This window comes from Oryctolagus cuniculus, chromosome 10 (assembly GCF_964237555.1).
Source record: "Oryctolagus cuniculus chromosome 10, mOryCun1.1, whole genome shotgun sequence".
NCBI lineage: Eukaryota > Metazoa > Chordata > Mammalia > Lagomorpha > Leporidae > Oryctolagus > Oryctolagus cuniculus.
In genome coordinates, this window is record NC_091441.1 from 53,504,627 (window position 1) to 53,525,504 (window position 20,878).

The 20,878-nt window shown below is 41.8% G+C and overlaps 1 protein-coding gene across 17 annotated transcripts in view; it reads left to right on the forward strand.

Moving 5' to 3' along the window:
* Window positions 1-20,878, forward strand: part of OSBPL1A (oxysterol binding protein like 1A) — a 231,010-nt gene that overhangs the window by 105,089 nt on the left and 105,043 nt on the right. The window contains exon 1 of one of the 17 annotated variants that reach the window (XM_008261153.4): window positions 2,182-2,877. The exons of 13 other annotated variants lie outside the window; for them this stretch is intronic. The gene's annotated coding sequence lies outside the window, so the exon portion shown is untranslated. Of the gene's footprint in view, window positions 1-2,181; window positions 2,980-20,878 lie in introns of those variants that run through there. 3 more of the 17 variants (XM_051851329.2, XM_070050385.1, XM_070050387.1) reach the window with 3 other exon arrangements.

Sequence of the window (20,878 nt, forward strand, 5' to 3'; positions counted from 1 at the left end):
ATCTGATACTTGCTGATTTTTCATTCATCAGCTAGTCTACTGAAACTATTCTTGCCAATATCTCCTTATTGCTAAATCAGAGGGCACTTATTTTTATAGCCCTTGCTTTTAAAACATTTATTTTCATTTTATTTGAAAAGCTGAGAGACATATAGATGCCTTCCACCCACTGGTTCATTCCCCAAAGGCCTGCAACAGCTGGGGCCAGGCCAGGCTGATGTCAGGAGTCTGGAACTCAATCCAGGTCTCCCACATGACTGGCAGAGATCCAAGTATTTGAGCCATCACCTGGTGCCTCCCAGAATGTGCACTAGCAGGAAGCGGTGTTTGAAGCAGTGACTTGAACCCAGGCATTCTGATATGGGATGAATACATCCCAAATGGGTCTCACCACTATGCCAAATGCCCACCCCAAGGACATTTTTACACGGTCTTGCTGACAGTTGAGTACTTCTGCTTTCTGGAATTCTCTGTGGCTTCCACCGTACCTCCCTCTTGTGCTTCTCTCCCATTTATAGCAGTAGTTTCTCATTCACTTTGTAAAGCATCTTTCCTTTTGCCTGTGCCTTAAATGTTACTATCCCTAGCGCTCTGTGAATGGCCTTCTTATTCTGTCTTCCCTGGATGGTTTTACCCACTAACTTAACTAGAAATCCACAATAACTCAGTTTTCTCCACCATAGACCTCTCCTGAGCTCCAAACCAGTGTACCTAGTGCCTCTGATTACTTAGTTTTATCAAAAGCATTTCAGACCCGGTGTGTCCAGGACAGAATTATCCACTGGGTTCGTAGGATCACCACCTATTAAATAACTCAGGCCAGGATCATGGGAATTGTCTGGCTCATCCTTCTTGCAACTCCCTGCCTTTGATCAAGCCGTGTCTATTTGACTTCCTGTATCTCAGTTGCCTGTCTGCCTTCTTGCCCAGCATGCCACACAAATTCTGCATCACCACTCTATTAAAGTTCTCAGGATTGCTGTGTTGGATGACTGCCACCATTTCCCAATTCCATACTCCACCCTTCAAAACTAGGTTTGGTGTCCCTCCTATTCCAGGAATTCCCTGCTATTGTCACAGATATCACATTGTATCATTATATATTCACTAAGCTGCTGGAGCTCCTTGAGGAAGCAACTGTATCTTATTTTTGTAGCATGTTAGTTAGCCTGCTGAAGATGGTTAATGTTTCCATTAAGTGATGAATATAAAGGAAAAAATACAGGATTCTAGAGCAGACCAATCTGGGTCTAAACTCTGCTACCTTGACCTAGAATAAGAAGTTATATTCCATTTCCAGGTCTGAAGATGAAAATACCGTGAGTTCCTGCATGTAAAGTACCTGGCATATTTTATACAGGTATCCTGGAAATTACCTTCTAAAACAAAGTAGCTGCTTGTTGCTCATTGTTGTGTAGTCTGGTGCTCCTTTTGTTAAGAGAATTCGTGCTCTAATTTTCAGAGTCTAGGGAGGAAAATTTTGTAACAGGGTCTCCTCTTCAGTGCCAAAAATGACTTTTCTAAACATAATAATATTTAATTACCAATTTAGAATGAAAAAAAAAAAAAGGATGGATTTTTCAAAAATGGCAAGGCCTTGCTGACATCAGTTCCAGGTTTTCCCTGTGTGGCCTTATTGTGTTTTACACATTGTGTATCTCTAGCAGAAATTCTGTGCAAGACCACTGATTGCAGTGGAAGTGCAAGTACCCTAGGATCTTGTTAAAGAAATACTCACTTTTGTTAATTATTACTCTGGACTTACTCTAAAGTAAGAGTTGAGATTCTTAGACTTTAGAAAGGTTTAAAACTTATCTTGGGACAGAAAGTGTGTGTGTGACCATCACAACATAGTTAGCCAGATAGCTCATTAATCTGAACATCCCACGAAAGTGTAGTGTTCTATGTGAGGGGCTTTCCTGCCCGCTGAGCTTGTCTTCCCCCTTGGAGCCCTGCTGGAGTAGCAAACCATCTACTTCACATTACTAAGATTCATACTGTTGTTTTCCCCATTGCTCAAATCCTACCCCAGCTGACCTACTAAGGTAAAAACAGTAAGTATGTGAAGACTGCAGTGTAGCCCTCATTGTCAACATGAAGAGTTGAGCATAAGCCCAAGTGTCAGCCTAGGCTGGAGTGGAGGGGATTGACTTCTCTGAGTTAGCCGGCGGGGGGCGGGCTGCTCAGGAAAAGTTGTGGGGCCGGCCTCTGCTCGGGTGGCGGGAGCGCACTGCTCATTCCGGGACCTGCCCTGAGCCTGCGCGCCGCGTACACGACCAGCGCTGGGAGCTGCTTCCTAGCCTGCCTCCAGCGGAAAGCCGGTCCCTGGCTTCGCTCCCCCGGGCGGTGTGCAGGCAGTCCCTGGCTGAGCCCTACCTGCGCCTCCGCGGAACCGCGGCGCTGGGGGAGGGGAGGAGGGACCGGACGACGACAGCAGCCTGCTGCAGGCCACGCCGCTACCGCCCGCCCGCTCACACTCTTCCCGGCGAGCTCTGGAGGGCGGGTCTGCGGCCCAGCCCGGGAGCCTGCGGCAGGCCAAGGGGCGCAGTGCTGACCTCTGCAACCCCGGGCACGGCGCAGGAGTCGTGGGCCGCGGGCTGGCAGCGCCGACGCCCGACCTCGTTGGGGAGGGGCCGGGCATTGCTGCTGCCCAGCCGGAGCCAGGGGCGGGCCGCACGAAGGTGACTTAGGGAGACCTTGCGGTGCCGCCCTGGGTCGCACCTCCCGGATCGGCTGGACTGGAGGGGAAGAGGAGGAGAAGGAGGAGGAGGAGGAGAAGGAGGAGGAGGAGGAGGAACAGGCCGAGCGCATTCGTGCAGGAGCTGGCAGAGGAGCACCGGGTGGAGCGCGCCAGCCGGGTTCTCGGATCCGGCCCAGGTGGGTGGGAGTGTGTGCCTGTCCTGGGCTTTGTCGAGCAGCCTGGGAGCCAAGGAGGACCACGGGCGGAGGGGGCAGGGTGGCCAGATGTGACCGAGGGATGTAAGTAGATCCAAGAATAGTTGTACACTGTGTGTGGAGCCGAGCGAGCCTAGTGCTGGGGGGACTCCACACTAGGAGACCTTGTTCTCCCTGTTGGCATGGGGGCTTTCTGTCAGGTGTGTGCTCCCCTCGGATCCTTATGGGAAGAGCCCCTGGGGAAGAAGCCCGTTTGTCTGATACATACGTATTTTCCCCTACTAAATATCACTATTAGGTCAAGTGGTGCTGGAGTGGGAGGAGTAAGACAGTGAAAGACATTATTGTCCTAAATAACCTTCCAAGTTAGTGAATTTTTTTTTTTTTTTTTTTTTTTTTTTGCATGGCTCTGCTCTAGCTGACATTGAGATGGGGTTATCATTGCCGCTTCAGAGGCCGTTAAAATGCCAAGAATACGCGGGGAAATGCATGAGCGACTTGAGGAGAGAAAGCATTGTACCGGTGTTGGGGAGTGGGGAGGAAGCTTATAACTTCCATGCTTTGGTTAAGGATTTTTGATTACTCATAGGCTCTCTTTGCAGCCTGCACCAGGGGGAATCGGTTCCCAGCACTCGGAGCCTATGGCAGGCTGCTCTGTTTTCTGGTGTGCTGGATCTTTCTGGGTTGGAGGGAGAGGAAGATGCCAGGGAAGAGCACAGCGTTTCTGACTTTCTAAAGCTGTTAAAAAGTTTCCTGATTTTCATTAAATTCAAAGACAGGGTTGAGGCATTCCATTTTGAAGGCATTGTAATGCTTAGCTGAAATCTTTGTCCAAAGAGAAAAATGTTTGAAATGTGTGTTGGTGGAGTGGCCTATAGGCTAGAATATGGGGATGTAAATGTAGACTGTCTTTGTGGTTTGAGGATGCACCAAAGGTAACCCCTGATCCAAATAATGTTTGATTTTTATCCCTGAAGCTGATGACTTTGGCAAGGTAGTGCAATTTTGACATAGTGGATATTTAATCTGAACTTGAAAACCAGACAGCTGTTAAAGCTTTGTCCCGGTGTTAATATTAATAGACGAGTTTTAAAGGAATTTGTATCACCATGATTATAGCTGCTGGGCTCACTTTAGAAGAGTCTTCTCTTTAGAAATCCTTTAAAAGTTAAGTTTTGGGGGAGAGTTTCACCAAGGGTGTGACCTGCAAAATCCCTTTATCTCAGTTTATACTCTAAGAAGGAAGGAAAATAAAGCTTATTAAGTTTTCTATACTAAAAGCAAATATGTTCATTAATATTCAAGGTAGCTTATAAGTATTCCCAGAACATTAAAAGTTTTGTACATAAAATAATTGATAATTATGCAACATCATAAATAGAATTTGTACAATCTAATATTTATTTTTGACAATCTTTTAAAACAATTTGATAAACTTTATTTCTGATACTCAACTATATGACTATCAGATCTGTGATGATTATAAGAAAACATTTAATTTAAAAGTAGAAGTTTAGAATTTTTATTTGGTCTACATTTCAGCATATATTCCTAAATATGAAATGTAATCCAGAGATACCCTGGTACAAGTTAATTTTGGAAGCAATTACTATGTAAGTTATACATAAATAATATGAAGTCTCTGTGCAGTGGTGATGGATTTCATTTTGATAACTGGGAATTTTTTTAAACAGAAATACATAGTTTTAATTAGTGTGTGTGTATGCTTGTGTGTGTTAGGCTTGTCATGCTTCATGTGACTTAAGATCTGACCTGATAGGTTTGTATGTCACAGTGATTCCAAAACTGTCTTCTGCATGTGATTTTGTTGGTCCTGTTCTCTGCCACATTTCCAATATGGAAAGTGGTGCCTGTCTGCTACTCTGATGAATTCTGAATGAGTTAAACAGGCAGACATAATTTTCCTTCCAATTTAACTTCACAGTCTGAAGGACATAACCCTGCTACATTGTTACAGTGGTCAACTGTGGATTTGGTGTCTCTGATTTTGTGTAATGCTTTCATCTTAAGTAATTGAATGAGTATTTACAGAATGTTTATTTCTTCAGAGAAGACTAGGCCGGTCTGTCTGTATAAAACTTAGACTTTACTGCAGGAGCCAGGTGACTAGATCCTTAAACAAGGTACAGCATACCCAGAAGTGACAGGAAGGAATGGATCCCAGCAAGAAGTCATTCCTTGAGACTAAACAGTGGAGGGGAGAATAAGGAGACTACAAGTCTAAATGAATAGATGCACAGTCTTCTTGAAGGACTTTGTAAAACATGCTTAAAGAGTTGAGACTCATCTTGGGCAGTTAGCATCACTGAAAGGTTTTAATCAGGGGAGAGACTTAACCCGATTTACTCCTTATGAGAAAGGATTAGAGGAAAACAGGCATGAAAGCATAACAGCAAGGTGCAGGAGTTCAAGAGAGATAATCAGGGCCTGAAATAAGTTAGTGATTGAGAAAAAGGAAAGAAAGACACAGAGCAGAGAGTTGCTTCAAATACAAATGACATACATGGGAGCTGGTAAGAGATAAAACGTGGGGTTAAAGAAGAGGAGTCATAGATGACTTCCAACTTCATGGCATAAGTGACTTGATAACAGGTGACTAAGTAGGGAAGTTATGGGAAGATGAGTTGGGCATGTTGGCATCCAAGTAAATTCATCCTTGTCCAGTAAAAATTTGAGAATCATTAGTATGGTAATCAAGGCCAAAGGAATAAATAATATCCCATAGGAGAAGTACCTGAAAAAGTTTGAAATCACCGAAGTAAATTACTGACATTTAAAAGACAAGTGGAAGAAGCAGAGTCAGAGGAGTATCCTGAGAAAAAGCCATCAGAGAGGCAGGAGAAGCTGTGGAAGGGGTCAGGGGAGACTAGGATTTCAGCAGACACAGGGGAGAACTGAACTGTGCCCATGGGATCTGGGAGCCTGATGGTGGTGGGAGTCTTTGATGAGAGACATCTGAGCAATAAGATTTGGGAAGAAGCCAGGTTGCAGTGAGCAGAGGAGTAAATGCGAGGGACGTGAGGAAATGGAGATAATGAAGATAGACTGTGAGTCAGTCTCTCTCTGTACACGCATTATCTGAATGCAATTTTATTCCTTCCTTCCAGTCTTTATACCTTGCCTTCCTTTTTGTGTTCTAAATATGCTGGCCAAGGCCTTCGGGGCAGTACTGAGTAGAGGCTGCGATGGTGTGAATCCACATTCATCCCTGATTTTTTTTTAGAAATGGTATATTCTAATGATTCATAGTTAAGAAAGACATTTAATAAATACCATTTCCCAGATTAATGAAATTTCGTTTCATTCTTACATCGTTGAATTGTTTTTAAAATGATGGAATGGTGTTGAATTTTGTCAAACATTCTTTCTGTATCAACAGAATCATATGTTTTGAAAAATCTACTAAGCTCATAGGTTATATTTTTAGACTCTTTCTAAAATAAGCCATCCTGTTTACCTGGAATGAACCTAATTTGGTTATGATGTATTATCTTCAACATTCAATTTGGTTTGTTTTGGATTTTAGCATCTGTGTATATGAGTGCTGTTGACTTGTAAATTGCTTTTCTATTCTGTCCTCATCACAGTTTAGTTTCAGTGTTATACTGACCTTGTAAAATTAGTTCAGAAGTATTGTTTTGCTGTTCTCTGAAAGAGTTTATATAAAATCTAAATCCTCTATTCCTTGAAAATTTATTAGAACTTTCTGATAAAACTATCTTATTGTGAATTTTGACTACCAATTAGATATCCTTAGTAGTTACAGGACTATTTTAGTTTTCAATTTCTTTTTGGGTCAGTTTCAACAAGTTGAATATTTCTAGACATTTACCCTTTCCAGTTAGGTTATGAAATTTGTTAAGGAAGTGTATAGTGGGCTGGCGCCGCGGCTCACTAGGCTAATCCTCCGCCTTGCAGCGCCGGCACACCAGGTTCTAGTCCCAGTCAGGGCGCCGGATTCTGTCCCGGTTGCCCCTCTTCCAGGCCAGTTCTCTGCTGTGGCCCGGGAGTGCAGTGGAGGATGGCCCAAGTGCTTGGGCCCTGCACCCCATGGGAGACCAGGAGAAGTACCTGGCTCCTGCCATCGGATCAGCGCGGTGCACCAGCTGCAGCGCGCTGGCTGCGGCGGCCATTAGAGGGTGAACCAACGGCAAAAAGACCTTTCTCTCTGTCTCTCTCTCTCTCTCACTGTCCACTCTGCCTGTCAAAAAATAAAAATAAATAAAAATAAAAAAAAATTTTTAAAGTGCATAGTACTCTTGCATTTTCTTCTTATGTTGAATCTGTAATTATGCCTTCCCTTGCCTATTTTTTCCATTTTCTTTTTCCTAATATTTGGCCATCTCTGAATAGATTCCTCTTTCTCCAAATGATTGTGTCTAAGATTTCATTAAAACTTTATCTGATTACTTTTTAGCTTTGTTATCTATTACAGATTTTTCTTTTAAAATACTTTTCACAGTTAATCTCTATCCCTTTGAGTTGACTTTTTCCTGGAGTCTATATATTTTTATTCTCTGTCCCTTGAAAGTGGATAATTGTTTCTTTTTCAGATTTTAAGTTATACAATTCTCAGTTCTAGTATTGTAATTTAGCGAATGCTGGTACACCAATGCTGACTTTATCCATTATTTGGATTATTTTATAGATCCTGATAATAAATCTTTGTAGACTCCATCTCTTCAGATTGCAAACTATTGATGTATGTAGTCTAGGTGCTGCCTTGTATTACTTAAAACATCCAAACCTTGTAGGTAGTTAGGATTACTTGTAGCTGTTTTTGTCTTAATCATTCTTTCTTGTTTATACCACTCGCATTTCTGTTTCTTTTTTTCAGTTTGTTCACTATCTTCCTTTTCTCCCCACCTCGTTTCCTATCTGTTGATATTTTGAGTAGTGAAATAAGAAGGATTGTCACTCCCTTGTCCCCTCCTGCCAGTTTTTTTCCTCACGCTTACTTTCTACCCCACTACAATTTGAGGACTTTACCATCATTTGTGTTTTCCTTCTCCTCAGAACCTGAGCCTCAATACCAGAGAGGAAAAAGCCAGCATGACCTGCCCCTCACTCTCTTCAGATCCTCAATGTTTTATCATTGTCTCTTGCATGATCTTTGTTAGTCCTTATTGAGTTCTGCTGAGGAGGACCAAGTAGCTTGAGAGTATGAGGAAAGCATAGGAAGCAAGTGCGGACAGTAGCCCATGAAATTGCTGCTTTGAGGAGTCCTGAGGCCTGAATTTTTCTCAGGGCCTTTTTCTTGAACTTTGACCCTGAGCAATGTATGCCACAGATCACGGTCTATATCTGTAGTACAGGATTATTAACACAGACCTTTTGTCTCTGCTTCACAGATTTCTGTGAGACTCAAATGAGATCAGGGTAACCAATCTGTTTTATGTAAGATAGTTTTCTATGCTTCCTACCCCAGGAAAGCTCTTAAAATGGATTTGGTGGCAATTCAGGGGCAGAGGTGGAGCAGAAGTGGTCTGTGGCATGGTGTGATGGATGACAGAAACCCTGATGGGAAGCAGTAGGTGGTGATAGGAATGGTGAGAAGCACAGGAGTGCTCACCAGTGGTTGAGAGAGGTTCTGGGGGGAGGCCTGTCTCCTGGAGAGAGGTACCTTCACCTCCCAGGCTGCAGATGGGACAGTGCTTTTGTGACACCATTCATTCCTTGACCCAGGAATTGCTACATTCAGGACATAGGGCCTTTTTGTGCTTGCTTGAGAAACCAGCCTCCACTTAGAAGAGTGTTTCTATGAGGGAGATTTTGGGAGTAGAGTCTTTAAAATAACATTTCTTGTGATAGAATTGATTTAATTTTAGATAGTTTCCATTTACACTTGTTATTTTACTTTTTAATTGTGGATTAAGTTGTTTAAAATCCCAAGGTCATAGAGTCTTGTCTTAGAGTGTACAGCATCTGGTCTGATGGTTTTCAAAGTTTTTTTTTGTTGTTGTTGTTGTTGGTGGTGGTGGTGGGTAAAGGCAGGTGCAGATGCCAGTACATAGTAAGACAGATAAAGTAACATACCCCCCTCATCTACTAAGACATCACCATAACACACAGTCTGAAATGATCAGTCTGTTTTCCTGACTTTTACAGAGGAGGAGACTAGGAGCTACAGAGAGGGTCAGTTATTTGCCCAGACTTATAGAGACAGAAGAAAAAAAAAAAATCCCTGAGTTTTCTGGTTTGCTGGTTCAGCTATGGCTGGGCTGCGGCTGGAACCTGGAATGTAGTCCAGGTCTCTTGTGTGGGTGGCAGGAACCAAACTACTTGATTGATCAGCGCCTTTCAGGGGTCACGTTAGTTTGCAGCTGGAATAAGGAGCTAGAACCCATGCATTCTGATATTGGATGTGGGTATACTAACCAGCATGTTAACCACCAAATTCCCAACCCAGACAATCCACCTGTTTTCAAAGCTGATTTAGCCACCTACATCAGCTACTTTCTCAACCTGACAAAAGGATACCACGTTTAAAATAAGATAAGCAGACGGCAAAGAATTCTGAAAGGTCTTTAGATTTTGCACAAAATATCCATACTCTAAGCTCTCAACAGGAAATTGCTGTCCATCTTTTTGTGGGAACTTTGGTTAGTAGAAGTCTCGCTTCTTGGGAAGATACAGGATATGTCCATTTCTTGAGAGCTTTAAGCTTTTATTCTAAAATGACACTAGACTGTCAGAATGCTTCAGTTTAGAATATATTATGCTGATTTTGTGAAAAGTGGCTTCCACTCACTTGTAAACTGCACTTATACTCTCAATTTCTACTGAGGGGCATTTAAAAAAAAGCATTAATGGCATGATCATTTTGCCCTCTGATACTCTTATTTCTCTTTCTATTACCCTGGATGAGAAATTAGAGCTAAGGGCAAGGAGGGAGTTTGTTTTCCCTAAAGTACTGGTATTCTCTTTTTCCTTGTGGACAATTAAAAGGGTATAATTGATTGTATTTCTGTTTTGGCCTTAAGAGTATTCAGAGCCAGGTTTGTGGTGTGTCCATAGTATCTGTGTTAGGCTCTGTCACTGATAGGTCCTACCCCACTACTGTGTCAAAAATTATTCCTTACTTTTGTAGACTCAAAGTTTGGCGGTCATTGCATTACAGTGTTCTCTTGTGAATTAGTTGAATGTGGTTGTGTGCTGGAGTGCATTCATGTATGATGCTTATATTTTGGGGTTTTCCCACTAGTACTATTAAGTAAATGTTACAATGTTAGGGATATATATTTTATACAGTTTTGTGTTACATCTGGAATATAGATGTTTTGATAGAGACTTTACTATAGTTTCAAGGATCCAAGTTAAAACACATGGCAAATGTTACATTGGTAGTTTTTCTTTCCATGTTGATGAAAGTCAATATTACTATAAAGATATTAATCCAATACTTGGAAGAAAATATATTACTTACATTGGTGTTAAAATATACAAAGATACACTATCTTAACTTTTCTTAACTATCTAGTTCACTGGCATTAAGTACATTCACATTGTTGGACTACCACGACCACATCCATCTCCAGAAATCTTTTCATCTTAAACAGTGCACCCATTAAATAATAACATCCCATTTCTGCCTGTCAGTCCATGGCTCCCACTGTTCTGCTGTCTGTATGAATTTGACTCCTGTAAGTACATACAGTATTTGCTTTTTGTGTCTGAGTTTGATTTAACATAAGACCCATCCATGTTACAGCATGTGTCAACATTCCTTCTCTCTAAGGCTGAATATGCATAATTGCATTCTGTAGATGTACCATGTCTTGTTTATGCATTCATCTGTAGACACTCGGGTTGCCTCTACCCCTTGGCCATTGTGAAGAATGCTGCTGCGCACACTGATATACAAATACCTCTTTGAGTCTCTATTTCTGCCTCTTTTTGGTATATACACAGAAGTGGGATTGTTGGGTCTTGAATTCTTTTTAAATTTATTTGAGAGAGAGCATGTGAGAGCATGCAGACCCATATGCTGGGTCACTTCCCATTGCAATGGCTAGCACTAGGCCCATGCTAGGAGCCAGTATCTCAACTTAGGTCTCTGAATGAGTGCCCTAGTTGTTGTTCTCAGTCTGCATCAGCAGGAAACAAGTCCAGACACTCCAATGTGGTTCTAAAGCACCCTAACCGGCTTTTTAACCATTAAGGTAAATGTCTCTATTTTCAATTTTTTAAGGAACTTCTTTATTTTCAATAGTAGCCACATCACTTTACATTCTTAAAAAATACTTATTTTTTCATCTTCATGAAAGGCAAGATGAAGAGAATGAACTTCTATTTGTTGGTTTATTCCCCTAATGCTTATATTAGCCAAGGCTGAGCCAGGCAGAAGCCAGGAGCCTGGAACTCCATCCAGGTCTCCCATGTGGGTGACAGGGCCCAAACATTTGAGCCATCATCTGCTGCCTCCCAGGGTGCACATTATTAGGATGCTGAATTGGAAGTGGAGTAGCTGGGACTTGAATCAGCACTCTAATATGTGTTGTAGGGTCCCAAGCTGTGGCTTAACCCCCTACCCCACCTCACCTAACCCCCATTTTACATTCTTGTCAGTAGTACAGAAGGATTCCAGTTTCTTTACATTCTCCTCCTTCTTGTTTTTTTTTTTTTTCTTTCTATTTGATAGTCATCACCATGGGTGTGGTATGAGGAGCTTGTTATAGGTATAATTTATATTTTCTTTACACACATTAACGCTGAGGCTGCCATACTATCCTTACATCAGCTCATAGTTACCCTGCAAAACAATGACTTTTCATTGTTTTTCAGACTGCATAGCCAGGGCTCTGCTTGCAATGGGGTGTGGACAGCTCCAATTCTTCATCAATGTCCTGTCCTTTCCCTTCAGTTAGCAGCTGAAAAGCAGCTCCACAAGTAGGAATGATCCTTGAAGTGTTCATGGACTGGAGACTCAGTTTATAAATCTGTATTCTACTTTATTATAGTTCTGTACCTTAGATCCCAAGTGTTGTTTTGCTGCTATAGTTGGAATGATTATAGTTAATTGAAAAGTTTTTTCTACAGAGGTAGCATAGGAAAATAAAAAGGAAGGCGTGTTTGAGTCACCACAAATACAAAATCTGAGATAAGGAAATTGTTATGCTCAGGACAGTCAGGCCTACCTTAACTTGTACATGGAAACTAATAAAGTAGAATATTTATTGTTCAAAGCCAGAAAATCACTATCCTGAGCATTAGATTTGAACAGAGATTTAACATTTTTTTTAAAGATTTATTTGCGTGGTTTTGTGTGTGTTGTTTTTTTTTTTTTTTTTTTTTGGACAGGCAGAGTGGATAGTGAGAGAGACAGAGAGAAAGGTCTTCCTTTTTGCCATTGGTTCACCCTCCAATAGCCGTCACGGTTGGCGTGCTGCGGCCGGCGCACCGCGCTGATCTGAAAGGCACTTGGCCATCCTCCACTGCCTTCCCAGGCCACAGCAGAGAGCTGGCCTGGAAGAGGGGCAACCGGGACAGAATCCAGCACCCTGACCGGACTAGAACCCGGTGTGCCAGCGCCGCTAGGTGGAGGATTAGCCTATTGAGCTGCGGCGCCGGCCGAGATTTAACATTTTATTGTTAAATTGTTCTGACTTGATCTTTAACTTGTACCTAGGAGTGCAAAATTTCCAACAGCTTTGAACTCAAGGAAAACTTTAAAAAAGCTTAACCATAAAATTCTTTTTTTTTACTTTTATTTAGTAAATATAAATTTCCAAAGTACAGTTTATGGATTACAATGCCCCCCCCCCATAATTTCCCTCCCACTCGCATCCCTCCCATCTCCTGCTCCCTCTCCCATTCCATTCACATCAAGATTCATTTTCAATTATCTTTATATACAGAAGATTGAATTAGTCTATATTAAGTAAAGATTTCATCAGTTTGCACCCACACAGAAACACAAAGTGTAAAATACTGTTTCAGTACTAGTTGTAGCATTACTTCATATTGGACAACACATTAAGGAAAGATCCCACATGAGAAGTAAGTACACAGTGACTCCTGTTGTTGACTTAACAATTTGACACTCTTGTTTATGGCGTCAGTAATCTCCCTAGGCTCTAGTCATGAGTTGCCAAGGCTATGGAAGCCTTTTGAGTTCGCCGACTTTGATCTTATTCTGACAGGTTCATAGTCAAAGTGGAAGTTCTCTCCTCCCTTCAGAGAAAGTTACCTCCTTCTTTGATGGCCCCGTTCTTTCCACTGGGATCTCACTTGCAGAGATCTTTCATTTAGGTCTTTTTTTTTTTCCAGAGTGTCTTGGCTTCCATGCTTAAAATACTCTCATGGGCTCTTCAGCCATATCCGAATGCCTTAAGGGCTGATTCTGAGGCCAGAGTGCTATTTAGGACATCTGCCATTCTATGAGTCTGCTGTGTATTGCGCTTCCCATGTTGGATTGTTCTCTCCCTTTTTGATTCTATCAGTTAGTATTTGCAGACACTAGTCTTGTTTGTGTGATCCCTTTGACTCTTAGATCTATCAGTGTGATCAGCTGTGAACTGAAATTGATCACTTGGACTAATGAGATGGCATTGGTACATGCCACCTTGATGGGATTGTATTGGAATCCCCTGGCACGTTTCTAACTACCCCATTTGGGGCAAGTCCGATTGAGCATGTCCTAAATTGTACATCTCCTCCCTCTCTTATTCCCACTTTTACATTTAACAGGGATCACTTTTCAGTTAAAATTTAAACACCTAAGAATAATTGTGTGTTAATTACAGAGTTCAACCGATAGTGCTAGAACACACACACAAAAATACTAAAAGGGATAAAGTATTACGTTGTACATCAACAGTCAGGACAAGAGCTGATCAAGTTACTGTTTCTCAGAGTGTCCATTTCACTTCAACAGGTTTCCCCTTTGGTGCTCAGTTAGTTGTCGCCGATCAGGGAGAACATATGATATTTGTCCCTTTGGGACTGACTGGCTTAATTCACTCAGCATAATGTTTTCCAGATTCCTCCATCTTGTTGCAAATGACCGGATTTCATTGTTTTTGACTGCTGTATAGTATTCTATAGAGTACATGTCCCATAATTTCTTTATCCAGTCTACTGTTGATGGGCATTTGGGTTGGTTCCAGGTCTTAGCTATTGTGAATTGAGCTGCAATAAACATTAATGTGCAGACAGCTTCTTTGTTTGCCAATTTAATTTCCTTTGGGTAAATTCCAAGAAGTGGGATGGCTGGGTTGAATGGTAGGGCTATATTCAGGTTTCTGAGGAATCTTGACTGACTTCCATAGTGGCTTAACCCGTTTGCATTCCCACCAACAGTGGGTTAGTGTCCCTTTTTCCCCACATCCTCACCAGCATTTATTGTTGGTAGATTTCTGAATGTGAGCCATTCTAACCGGGGTGAGGTGAAACCTCATTGTGGTTTTGATTTGCATTTCCCTGATTGCTAGTGATCTTGAACATTTTTTCATGTGTCTGTTGGCCATTTGGATTTCCTCTTTTGTAAAATGTCTATTGAGGTCCTTGGCCCATCTCTTAAGTGGGTTGTTTGTTTTGATGTTGTGGAGTTTCTTGATTTCTTTGTAGATTCTGGTTATCAACCCTTTATCTGTTGCATAGTTTGCAAGTATTTTTTCCCATTCTGTCAGTTGCCTCTTCACTTTCCTGACTGTTTCTATTGAAGTACAGAAACTTCTCAATTTGATGCAATCCCAAATGTTGATTTTGTCTCTGACTGCCTGCGCTTCTGGGGTCTTTTCCAAGAAGTCTTTGCCTGTGCCTATATCTTGCAGTGTTTCTCCAATGTTCTCTAATAATTTGATGGTGTCGGGTCATAGAGATCTTAGGGGTCACCTTGGCCTTATCTGCTTACAGGAATAGTCCATGTAACTTGTGCCTGCCATATGGCTGTTGTGTGTTCTGTAAGTGCTTCCAGCAGTGGACGGACAGGCAGTATGCTACAGTGGCTGAGACCTTGCAGCCTGAGTCCAGCAGACATGGGTTTGAAGAGAAAAGCCCTGTCACTCACCAGCTGTGTGATCCTCAGCAGGTCATGTTATGACACCCAGCTTGGAGTCTCCTCATTTGTGATAATACCTCCCTCTCAAGCTTGTGGGTGGAGAGGATTGTATGAGGTAAGCCACATGTGTAGCTTAACAGCTGGCCCAGAGTAAACAAGCATAGGTGTGAGCTCCTGCTGCTGCTCCTGATGTTCTGCATGAGTTGTCTCTAAAGGGCATCCATTGCACTGGGGAACCAGTGTCAAGTAAAATGGTTTTCCCCGCCCTGCGAGAATTCGTGGCTCTTGGGCTGTGCCCTGTGACATCATGGCAGGGCACGGGTCCTCTCGTGACAGCTCTTCAACTATTTGGAGTAAATTCTTTCCCTAGACCATCTTGTTTCCTTCTGGGATGCCGCTCTGCCGAGCTTTCCACATCCTTCCCTTCTTTGGTGTTTTACTTACCCGTCTTAGGTTTTTTTCTTAAAATGTGCCATCCAGAAATAATGCTTGTGTCTCCCTGGCTGCGGGTATAGAGCATGGCTTCTGGGTTGACTTTGCATCCTGAGTGCCTGCCACCTGCTGTGGTAGGCTGTGCTGCCCTCCGGGTTGGGCCTTCATGCACCTTCACTCTCCTGTGTAGTGAGGACAGAGGCCTCCCACTGTCCCATAAACTCGGGAGCCCAGGCCTGCCTCAGAACCCTTGCTCTTCTTGTGGGCAGAACATTATCCCAGCTGCTTGCCTGGCGCTGTCCCTCCCGCAGTCAGCCTTGAATCCAGTGGTGTCTCAGCGAGCCTTCTGGCTGCCTGTGTAAGATGGCAGCCCTGACCCCCAGCACTCCTTTCGTCTTCACAGCCATGTTTTTGTCTGCAGTGTTTTACACCATCAACAGCACTGAGTATTTTTCACTGGTTGGCCTTCCTTCCTTCCCCACAGTAGGCTGTAAGTTTGATGAGTACGGGAATTGTTGTCTGTTTTATTCACTGCCAACCTCCTGGCGAGGGTGGCATGGTGTAGGTGGTTGATAAATATTTGTTGGGTGAAGAGTACAGTGGAATGATTGACTCTGAGTTGCTCAGGAGTTACTACTGGATGTGAAAGGGACACTTGAGACCACGTTCACAGTCATCCCTCAGTCTTTTTTTTTTTTCTTTTGAAAAGATCAGAAAAAAATTTAGTTCTACCTGGAGAAGGGAAAATAAGAAGTCAAGATTATTGTTTTAGGACTTTGGGAATTTTCAAATTATTTTGGCTGCTTAATCAGTATTTTATTTTATATACAATGTTATTTGCTCACAAATTTTTGTTTTGTAAAAATAAAATGTGGGTTATTAAAACAACAGTATTTGCTTTTTTTTTTTTTTTTTTTTTTGACAGGCAGAGTGGACAGTGAGAGAGAGAGAGAGACAGAGAGAAAGGTCTTCCTTTGCCGTTGGTTCACCCTCCAATGGCCGCCGTGGCCGGTGCACCGCGCTGATCCGAAGGCAGGAGCCAGGTGCTTCTCCTGGTCTCCCATGGGGTGCAGGGCCCAAGCACTTGGGCCATTCTCCACTGCCTTCCCGGGCCACAGCAGAGAGCCAGACTGGAAGAGGAGCAACCAGGACAGAATCCGGCACCCCGACCGGGACTAGAACCCGGTGTGCCGGCGCTGCTAGGTGGAGGATTAGCCTGTTGAGCCGCTGCGCCAGCTCAGTATTTGCTCTTGAAGTTTGTATTAGCAGAGCTGTCCAAATAGTGGACTGCAGAGAAATGATCTGAGTGGAGAGAAAGGGAAAATGATTGTGAAGCGGATCTTAAGAATTTGTGGGAAGAGGTAACAGAAATGTTCTGTGTTTAATACATACTTTTGTTTTTGTTTTAACTGGTACATAATAATTGTGCATATTTATGGTGGATTGTGTGCTGTTTCAGTACATGTGTACATTGTGTATTGATCAGATCAGGGAAATGGGCATCTCATCACCCCTACAAAAAATGTTCTCTGTGGGGGTGTGCATTCAGCTTAGTGGTTAAGATGCCACATTGGAGTGCCTGGTTCCCTCCATTGTGTCCCTCTTGTGCTTTTTTTTTTTTTTTTTTTAGTTCATTTAATTTATTTTTTAAAGAATACAAATTTCAAAAGTACAACTTCAGGAATATAGTTTATTCTTCCCACCATTCCCACTCTCCCACCCCTCCTCCTCCCCCCTCTCTCCTTTTCAGTCCCATTCTCCATTAAGATTCATTTTCAATTAACTTTGTACACAGAAGATCAACTCTATACAAAGTAAAGATTTCAACAATTTGCACACAGACACACACAGAAACTGGAAACTAGTTTTACAGTTACCTCTCATAATACAACTCATTGAGGACAGTGGTCCTGCAATGGGGTGTTAGTACACAGTGTGACTCCTGTTGTTAATTTAACAACACGCCTATGTATGACGTCAGTGACTACCCAAGGCTCTTGTCATGGACTGCCTAGGCTTTGGAAGCCTTTTGAGTCCACAAACTCCATCAATATTTAGACAAGGCCATAAAGGGAGTTCTCTCCTCCCTTTAGAGAAAAATACATCCTTCTTTGATGGCCTCTTCTTCTGCAGGAGTCTCACTCACAGAGATCCTTCATGTAGAATATTTTTTGCCACAGTGTCTTGGCTTTTCAGACAGACCAGGAAGCCTTAAGGGCTGATTCTGACCCACCTCTGCTTCTGATTTAGTTTCCTGCTGATGCATATCTGGGGAGACACCAGGTGATGGCTCAAGTATTTGCATCCTTGCCGCCAATGTGGGAGACCCAGATTGGGTTCTGGGCTCCTGACTTTAGCTTGGCCCAGCCCTGGCTATTGTGGACATTTGGGAAATGAACCGGAAAATGGAACTTACTTACTCTCTCTCTCTTTCCCCCCCCCTCCCCCCCAAGTGAAAATTCAAACACATACAGACACGTGCAATATATGAAATCACAACAAATGTCATTTAAATTACAGTTGCTATGGTTCAGTTATCTATAACTTTCTGTTAACTTAGAGCTTCTGCATCACTTCTGAAAATAAGGCTTGGTCAGGTTATGATTAAAATTTTCTACAGCAGTATGTCTCTAAAAAGAAATGTATTTCAAGGATATATAAAAACACAAGTCTGTGGTGATTATATAAGAGTAGTTATTTTTAGGTAGGAGCTTTGCAACCATGGGCTCCCATACTAGACATCTGAGAAAACCATGTGTTCCGCACTATTTACCAGCACCTTAGAAACATTGTTTCACTTTGATGTGTTACAGATTTGATGATGTAAACATCAGTTCCTAAATAGATATATTTTGAAAATTTTTCTAGTTATAAAATGTATATATGAGATGTATATATGTAAGGTACAGGAGTATATCAAAAGTTATTTTCTGTCAAGTATATAGGATTTAAATATCAGAATACAGCAGCCACTGGCAGGATTTTGGTGTTTCAATTTATATTGGGGTGTAAACATAAAAATATGCAGCTTACAGTGCTGCCTAATATCCTACATTGTTCTCAATAATAACAGAGTAGGGATTTTTCTTCATCATAGCTATTCTGAAAATATTTTAAAGACAACATTAGAAAAAGATTGTTTTAAATCCCATTGTCATTATATGAGCAGTCTCTACCATGCCATTCCTGTTATTCTTTTTGTAAGTTGTAATTTATTAAGCTATAATAGATGAGCAGTAAATGGCAGTATATTATAGTTTAATGAGGTTTGACATATGCTCCTACATTTACATCCATCTACATACGTTTATATCCATCCCCTAAATTGACATAAAGAATATTTCCATTCTTTCCTACCTCTGAGTCATACTTTGTGTTTTTTTCTTCCATCTCTGTTCACAGGTAACCAGTAGCTTTCTGATACTAGGGATTAGTAGGAATTTTATATTGATGGAATCATATAGTATATGCTTTTTGAGAGATGAGACAATGTAATTATTTTGAGCACATATCAATAGTTCATTCCCCTTAACTGCCAAAGCCAGGAGCCAGGACTCAAGATCTCCCACATGGGTTGCAGGAACCCAGTTGCTTGACCATCTGTGCTACTTCCCAGGATTCACATTAGCAGGAAGGTGGATACAGGAGCCAGAGCCAAGTATTGAACTCAGGTGCTCTAAGAGGGTGAGGGAGTCTTAATTGCTAAGGTAAATACCTACTTCTATTTTTTTTTTTTTTAAATCATAGCCATTCCAGGGGGTATGAAGTAATTTCTCATTATGGTTATAATGTACATTACTCTAATGTACATTAAATGTTGAACATCGTTTTATGTGCTTGTTGCAATTTGTATGATCATCTTTGGACAGATGTCTGTTCAAGTCCTTTGCCCATTTTTTATTAGGTTATTTGTTATAAAACGAGTTCTTCATTTGCATATACTTGTATAATCTAGATATTAGACCTTTATCAGATAATTGATTTGCAAATATTTTCTCCCATTTTGTATTTTCTTTTTACTTTGTTGATGGTGGTCTTTGCACCAAAGCTTTAAAGTTTCCTTGCTTGTGCTTTTGGGGTGTGTGTGTGTGTGTGTGTGTGTGTTATTAAACTGAGGTTCTTCAAAATATATTTTTAAAATATTTTATTTGAAAGGTAGAATTACAAAAAAGAGTGATCTCTTTTTAGTGTTATTAAATGGTCAAATATTTTTATTTCTTATTTTTACATTTTTTTCTTTCAGTTTTCTCTTTTATTTCACAGAGAAGGGCATTTCTTTAGGGAGTGAGAGGCAGTTGTTGGTGGCTTCCAGAAATTCTACAGAAAGGAAATGAAGATGAAATATGGTTTAAAAAAGCAAACCAAATAGTCTTCAGGAAAGAATTCAAACAAAACTACTTTTAATATTTTAAAAGCTTTAGTTTGATTTGAGCCTTAACTTGTACCCAAAATGAGAGAAATCTTCTATCCCTTGGTTCACTATCCAATGGCTTTAAGGGCCAGGGCTGGGCCAGGAGGAAGCCAGGTGTTCTGGATCTCCCACATGGGTGCAGGGGCCCAAGCACTTGTGCCATCTTCCACTGCTTTTCCAGGTGCATTAGCAGGGAGTTGGATTGGAGGCGGAGCACCAGAACTTGAACAGGCATCCTATGGGATGCCAGCATCACAGGTGGTGGTTTTACCCACTATGCCAGATTACTGGCCCCTCTTCAAAATAGTTTTAATCAAGGATTCATAAGAGAATAGTCTGTGGTTGTTATAAAACATTACATATATTAGTGTTAGTACCATTTAACAAGCAAAAAAAAAAATCTCAAATAATGCTTACATTAAAAACTTATGTTTTTGTCACCTTAAAGAAGACAAGAGGAGGCGGTCCCTCTGGGCCTAGTGTGGCAGTTCAGGTGTCAGGAACCATTGCCAAGTATCAAATATTCTATTAAGCAGGAAGGAGGAAAGGGTGGAGAAAAGGAGTGAGAGTCCTTCCCTTTAAGCAGCTCTGGTAAGTTCTACACAATACTTGCTTAGTCATGGGCTGTAACTGCCAGGGGGACTGAGAAATGTAAACTTTTGGTCGGCGGCAGTGTTGCCAGGTAGTGAGCTGGGGAACTCTAAAGAAAAAGAACAGCAGCAGTCTTGGTACCCAGTCTCACTCATTCTTGGAAGTATGTAGTGAGTAGGGCTGAAATCGGGCCATCTTATTAAAACACACGCATATGGAAATCTGAAGTGAGCCTGAGAGCTGGCTCTTGTTGGGAACCTGCACTCTGAGCAGCACTTTGGAACAAGATGGACCAGTGCTTGAACTGAGAAGCTGTTCTAGAGGGTGTTTATTCTACCCAATGAATTTGTCACTTGTCACTGCTGTGATCCCTGACAGGAAATCTAAAGGATGGTGTTAACAAATGCTCTGCTATAGTCCAGGTGACTTTGCACTTCCTCCACTAGCCCCTCTGCCATTTGCCTAACAGTCAAGTAACCTAGCATCTAAAAGACAGCAAGTGAGTCCTTCTGCTTTTAAGACCAATG